Source organism: Triticum aestivum, chromosome 7B, assembly GCF_018294505.1.
Source record: "Triticum aestivum cultivar Chinese Spring chromosome 7B, IWGSC CS RefSeq v2.1, whole genome shotgun sequence".
Taxonomy (NCBI): Eukaryota; Viridiplantae; Streptophyta; class Magnoliopsida; order Poales; family Poaceae; genus Triticum; species Triticum aestivum.
This window is the reverse complement of record NC_057813.1, coordinates 643060447-643068204: the sequence shown is the minus strand read 5'-3', so window position 1 is coordinate 643068204 and position 7758 is coordinate 643060447. Positions and strand designations below refer to the sequence as shown.

At 48.3% G+C, this 7758-nt stretch overlaps 1 pseudogene; it reads left to right on the top strand.

Moving 5' to 3' along the window:
- Window positions 1-1999: 1999 nt before the first annotated feature.
- LOC123163380 (uncharacterized) lies at window positions 2000-2138 on the top strand (annotated as a pseudogene).
- The last annotated feature ends 5620 nt before the right edge of the window (window positions 2139-7758 follow it).

Here is a 7758-nt window from a genome sequence, read left to right as displayed (position 1 = left end):
ACAATGGCTAATCGGACGTTTTCCGGTAGAAGCCCCCTTAATGCAACCGGAAGCAGTTGCATCATAATCACGTGGCAGTCATGAGACTTTAGGTTCTAGAATTTTTTCTCTGGCATATTTATTATTCCCTTTATATTCAACGAGAAGCCAGTCGGGACCTTCATACTAAGCAGGCATTGAAATAAGATTTCCTTCTCTTCTTTGGTAAGAGCATAGCTGGTAGGACCTTCATACTGCTTTGGAGGCATGTCGTCTTTTTCGTGCAAACATTGCAGGTCCTCCCATGCCTCAGGTGTATCTTTCATCTTCCCATACACGCCCAAGCCTAGCAGGTTCACACAAAGGTTCTTCTTCATGTGCATCACGTCGATCGAAGAGCGGACCTCTAGGTCTTTCCAGTAGGGTAGGTCCCAAAATATAGATTTCTTCTTCCACATGGGTGCGTGTTTCTCAACGTCACTCGGAAAACTAGTCCGCCGGGACCCTTTCCAAAGATTACGTGTAAATCATTGACCATAGCAAGTACGTGATCACCGGTACGCATGGCGGGCTTCTTCCGGTGATCTGCCTCGCCTTTGAAATGCTTGCATTTCTTTCGACATTGATGGTTGATCGGAAGAAATCGACGATGGCCCAGGTACACATTCTTCCTGCATTTGTCCAGGTATATACTTTTGGTGTCAGCTAAACAGTGCGTGCATGCGTGGTATCCCTTGTTTGTCTGTCCTGAAAGGTTACTGAGAGCGGGCCAATCATTGATGGTTACAAACAGCAACGCGTGCAGGTTAAATTCCTCCTGTCTGTGCTCATCCCACGCATGTACACCGTTTCCATTCCACAGCTGTAAAAGTTCTTCAACTAATGGCCTTAGGTACACATCAATGTCGTTGTTGGGTTGCTTAAGGTCTTGGATGAGAACTGCATCATAATGAACTTCCACTTCATGCACATCCAAGGAGGAAAGTTATACATACATAGAGTCACGGGCCAGGTGCTGTGATTGCTGCTCTGCTCCCCGAAAGGATTAATGCCATCCGCGCTTAAACCAAACCATACGTTCCTTGGGTCACGTGCAAACTCAGCCCAGTACTCTCTCTCGATTTTTCTCCACTGCGAACTGTCAGCGGGTGCTCTCAACTTCCCGTCTTTCTTACGGTCCTCACTGTGCCATCGCATCAACTTGGCATGCTCTTTGTTTCTGAACAGTCATTTCTGTTAAACAACATGACAGGAAGTATGCGCCTGAGGACATGGCTGCCGAAGCTTGTAGCATAGGATAGACTAGGAGTTTGTTATAGTTTATATTCTTGTTATCTTGAATATCTATCTCTAGTGTATCCCATGTTCTCCAAGATTGTAATCCTAACAACTTGTACGCTATCAGGGAGGTCGCGACCCTGTCTATAAACACGAAGCCATCGGCCCTGGCAAAGGCACGACGTTCCCAGCCTTTCTCACATGGTAATCAGAGCCTAACTCTTCCATCCATCTAGCCCTAGCCTTCCATCGCACAAGCTTCGGCCATGGCATCTCCAGCTCATCCAACTCCACCCTCACCGGCCAAATTACCGAGAATCTCACCCGCACAAACTTCATCCTCTGGCGCACGCAGATCACGCCGCAGCTCAGAGGCACGGGCGTCTATGGCTACATTGACGGCAGCACGCCGGAACCAGCCAAGACCGTCGTCACCAAGGACAAGGACGGGAAGGAGATGGCCGCACCAAACCCCCTTCATCTGATCTGGTTCCGGGAAGATCAACAGGTACTTGGTTATCTTCTGAACAATCTTTCCAAGGAGGTACTCGTGCAGGTGACCTCGATCTGCCATGCACACGAGGTCTGGACAGTGCTGGCGAACATTTTTTCGTCCCAGTCGATGTCTCGCATTAACAACATTCGTGTCGCCCTTGCAAACGCACAGAAGGGAAACTAGTCCGTTGCGGCCTTCTTCGCGCACATGCGCTCCCTCGCCGACGAGCTTGCTGCTGCAGGCAAGCCACTCGACGACGACGAGCTCATCTCCTACATCACGGCCGGCCTTGACATGGAGTATCAACCCCTCGTCTCCGCCCTCGACGCCCGCACTCAGCCGGTCACCCTTGATGAATTGTATGCTAAGATGAGCAACTTCGATCAAAGGGTGGTGCTGTTCCAAGGCACAAACTATAGTGGTGGCGGCTTCAAGTCTACTGCTAACACCGCTAAGCGTGGCCAAGGTGGTGGCTCACGCTACCGCTGGCCAACCCGTGGCAAGGGAAACAACAGCAACAACACCCGTGGCGATCCGCGGTGATCGCGGCGACTGTGGTGACCGCGGCGACTCTCGCGGGAGTGGTGGCCGGCCCTCCTACACCAACAACAGGGGCGGCCGCCGCAACTCCTCCAACAAGTGCCCCGATGTCGTACGATGCCAGATATGTGGCAAACCCGGCCACACAGCAAAAGACTGTTGGTAGAGGTTTGATGATGACGGTGACTCATCCTCGGATGAGAAGGTGGCCGGGGCAGCTGATGGCTCATATGGAGTAGACACAAACTGGTATGTGGACAGCGGTGCAACCAACCACATCACCGGTGAACTCGAGAAGGTGACCATGCGTGAGAAATACCGCGGCAAAGACCACATCCACACTGCCAGTGGAGAAGGTATGAAGATTCGGCACGTTGGTCACTCAATTATTAATACCCCTCATAGAAAAATTCACCTTCGATAATTTTTGCATGTCCCTAGTGCTCATAAAAACCTTCTCTCCGTTCATCGTATTGCTATTGATAATCATGTCTTCCTTGAGTTTCACCCCTTCTATTTTTTGATCAAGGATCAGGCAACGAAGAAGGTGCTTTATCGAGGTAGATGCATTCGCGGGCTCTACCCTTTGATTCCGGAGATTAGAAGGTTCAATAAACAAGTTTTCAGTGCCACCAAGCTATCTTCAACATGGTGGCACGATCGATTAGGGCATGCAGCTTTTCCTTTAGTTGAACATTTGCTTAGGAAAAATAAACTCTCATATGTTGGAGAGCATAATGTCGAAACAATTTGTGATTCATGTCAGAAAGCTAAAAGTCATCAGTTGTCGTATTCAATTTCCACTAGTATTTCTACCAAACCTCTACAACTCATTTTTTCTGATGTTTGGGGACCTGCCCCCGCTTCTGTTGGTAGACATACATACTACGTGAGCTTCATTGATGATTTTAGCAAATTCTCCTGGATTTACCTTCTTAAGAAAAGATCCGACGTGTTTCAAGTCTTTCTCAACTTCCAAGCTCTCGTTGAACGAAAGTTTGACACCAAAATCATCGCCCTCAAATATGATTGGGGAGGTGAATATGAGAAGCTAAACTCATTTTTCCAAAAACTTGGCATATCTCATCACGTGTCATGTTCGCATGCCCATCAACAGAATGGGTCTGCCGAGCGCAAACACAGGCACATCGTAGAAGTTGGCCTTGCTCTCTTGGCAAGAGCATCCATGCCGCTTAAGTTTTGGGACGAAGCGTTCCTTATGGCCATTCACCTCATAAATATGTTGCCTAGTCGTGTCATTAATAATGACACACCCACCGAAAGACTCCTTCATACCAAACCTGACTACAACTCTCTTCGACTATTTGGCTGCGCTTGTTGGCCCAATCTTAGACCATACAACAACCACAAGCTCATGTATCGATCAAAACAGTGTGTCTTCATCGGATACAGTGCACAACATAAAGGAGTCAAGTGCCTTGATGTCTCCACCGGTCGCGTATACATCTCACGTGATGTTGTTTTTGATGAAATCAAATTTCCCTTTGCTGATCTTCATCCCAATGCCGGCGCACTCCTTAGGAAAGAAATTCTTCTCCTACCATCGCATCTTTCTAGTATTCATCATGGGGGAGAAAATAATTGTGATGATCATACGTTGACTAATCCTCATAACCCTGTGCATGAGTATGATTATGCAGATATAGCAGCCGATGGTGAAGAAAACGATGGGAAAAAAATGAAAATGATGAAGAAATCAGCTCAAACAGGCGACATTTTATGTGTCAAAATCTGGGAGACATATCCTCCTCGGGATCGGAGCAGCAGTAGTTTGGCAGCGAATCCGCTCCGGGATCCGTGCGGCAGCAGGGCGGCGGCAGCTCAGAAACCGCGTCACCTGCGCCCGTGCCCACCAGGAGCCGCAGCAACGACTCTAACACCGCCACGCGGTGGCCACCGACCGGTCCAGACGCTTCATCGGGCCCGCGCCAATTTGGTCCCCCCACGCGGCAGGCCGAGAGCTGCTGGCCCGCGAGTGGGCCTCGCTGCTATGCGCGCCGCCAGCCAACCGGCGCTGGTCTGGCCAGGGGCCCGGGCGCATGATCCAGGGCGGATCCTGCCGCTGATTTGCCCAGGGGCCCGGGCGCGCGATCCAGGGCAGATCCTACCGCGGCCACAGGGACTGGTGCGGGATCTTCTGCGTCGTCTGCGCTTGCTCTGCCATCTGCAGCAGCCACAGAAGATCTTGCCGAACCTGACGCGACTGCAACACCAGGAGAATCCGCCTCGGGATCGGCTGGCGCAGGTTCGCCTGGATCTTTTGTGCCCGTGTCTTCACCACGCCTTCCACGCACGCGTCTACAAAAGGGAGTGATTCAGCCTATAAATTATAAAACCAAGTTTGGTCTTGCATGTTACACAGGTGAACCACGCACGCTTGATGAGGCCCTAGGAGATGCACGGTGGAGGAAAGCTATGGAAGAAGAACACGTGGCACTCCAGAAAAACAAAACATGGCATTTGGTTCCCCCACCACGAGGTAAAAACTTGATTGACTGCAAGTGGGTTTACAGAATTAAAAGGAAATCTGATGGAACCATAGACCGTTATAAGGCCAGACTTGTAGCTAAAGGTTACAAGCAGCGTATGGTATTGACTATGAAGACACCTTTAGCCATGTTGTAAAGGCTGCCACTATTCGTCTTGTGTTATCAATTGTTGTTTCCAGGGGCTGGAGTCCTAGACAGCTAGATGTACATAACACGTTTCTTCATGGTGTTCTAGAAGAGGAAATATACATGAAACAACCTCCCGGGTTCGTCGACAAAAACTCACCCTCTCATGTTTGTAGACTTGATAAAGCTCTTTATGGACTGAAGCGGGCACCCCGAGCATGGTACTCACGTCTCAGTCAAAAACTACAAGCACTTGGCTTTGTTCCATCAAAATCAGATACTTCACTGTTTATTTATAGAAAGGCAAATACATATATATATTTGTGCTTATCTATGTTGATCATATTATTGTCACTAGTTCATCTGATGAGGCAGTAGCAGGATTGTTGAAGGATCTGAGTGCTAAGTTTGCTCACAAGGATTTGGGTGATTTGCACTTCTTTTTAGGAATTGAAATAAGGAAAGTTGAGGATGGTCTTTGAAGGAAATATGCCCTAGAGGCAATAATAAAGTTGTTATTTATTTACTTATATCATGATAAATGTTTATTATTCATGCTAGAATTGTATTAACCAGAAACATGATACATGTGTGAATACATAGACAAACATATTGTCACTAGTATGCCTCTACTAGACTAGCTCATTAATCAAAGATGGTTATGTTTCCTAACCATAGACATGAGTTGTCATTTGATTAACGGGATCACATCATTAGAGAATGATCTGATTGACATGACCCATTTCGTTAGCTTAGCACTTGATCATTTAGTATGTTGCTATTGCTTTCTTCATGACTTATACATGTTCCTATGACTATGAGATTATGCAACTCCCGTTTACCGGAGGAACACTTTGTGTGCTACCAAACGTCACGGCGTAACTGGGTGATTATAAAGGAGCTCTACAGGTGTCTCCGAAGGTACATGTTGGGTTGGCGTATTTCGAGATTAGGATTTGTCACTCCGATTGTCGGAGAGGTATCTCTGGGCCCTCTCGGTAATGCACATCACTATAAGCCTTGCAAGCAATGTGACTAATGAGTTAGTTGCAGGATGATGCATTATAACGAGTAAAGAGACTTGCCAGTAACGAGATTGAACTAGGTATTGAGATACCGACGATCGAATCTCGGGCAAGTAACATACCTATGACAAAGGGAACAATGTACGTTGTTATGCGGTTTGACCGATAAGGATCTTCGTAGAATATGTAGGAGCCAATATGAGCATCCAGGTTCTGCTATTGGTTATTGACTGGAAACGGTTCTCGGTCATGTCTACATTGTTCTCGAACCCGTAGGGTCCGCACGCTTAAGGTTTCGATGATAGTTATATTATGAGTTTATGAGTTTTGATGTACCGAAGGAGTTCGTAGTCCCGGATGAGATCGGGGACATGACGAGGAGTCTCGAAATGGTCGAGACGTAAAGATCGATATATTGGACGACTATATTCGGACTTCGGAAAGGTTCCGAGTGATTCGGGTATTTATCGGAGTACCGGAGAGTTACGGGAATTCGCCGGGAGAAGTATTGGGCCTTATTGGGCCATACGGGAAAGAGAGAGGGGCTGCCTAGGGCAGGCCGCGCCCCCCCCCCCCCAAGGCCTAGTCCGAATTGGACTAGGGGGAGGGGCCGCACCCCCTCCTTCCTTCCCTTCTCTCTTCCCCTTCCTTCTCTCCTACTCCTACTAGGAAAGGAGGAGTCCTACTCCCGGTGGGAGTAGGACTCCCCCTTGGGCGCGCCTCCTCCTCCTTGGCCGGCCCTCCTCCCCTTGCTCCTTTATATATGGGGGCAGGGGGACACCCCATAGACATACAAGTTGATCTTTGTGATCGTTCCTTAGCCGTGTGCGGTGCCCCCCTCCATCATATTCCACCTCGGTCATATCGTAGTGGTGCTTAGGCGAAGCCCTGCGTCGGTAGAACATCATCATCGTCACCACGCCGTCGTGCTGACGGAACTCATCCCCGACACCCTGCTAGATCGGAGTCCGGGGATCGTCATCGAGCTGAACGTGTGCTGAACTCGAAGGTGCCGTACGTTCGGTACTTGGATCGGTCGGATCGTGAAGACGTATGACTACATCAACCGCGTTGTCATAACGCTTCCGCTTTCGGTCTACGAGGGTACGTGGACACACTCTCCCCTATCGTTGCTATGCATCACCATGATCTTGCGTGTGCGTAAGAATTTTTTTGAAATTACTATGTTCCCCAACAGTGGTATCAGAGCCAGGTTTTATGCGTAGATGTTATATGCACGAGTAGAACACAAGTGAGTTGTGGGCGATACAAGTCATACTGCTTACCAGCATGTCATACTTTGGTTCAGCGGTATTGTTGGATGAAGCGGTCTGGACCGACATTACGCGTACGCTTACGCGAGACTGGTTTTACCGTCGTGCTTTGCACACAGGTGACTAACGGGTGTCTGTTTCTCCAACTTTAGTTGAACCGAGTGTGGCTACGCCCGGTCCTTGCGAAGGTTAAAACATCACTAACTTGACGAACTATCGTTGTGGTTTTGATGCGTAGGTAAGAACGGTTCTTGCTCAGCCCATAGCAGCCACATAAAATTTGCAACAACAAAGTAGAGGACGTCTAACTTGTTTTTGCAGGACATGTTGTGATGTGATATGGTCAAGACGTGATGCTATATTTTATTGTATGAGATGATCATGTTTTGTAACCGAAGTTATCGGCAACTGGCAGGAGCCATATGGTTGTCGCTTTATTGTATGAAATGCAAACGCCCTGTAATTGCTTTACTTTATCACTAAGCGGTAGCGATAGTCGTAGAAGCAATAGATGGCGTAACGACAATGAT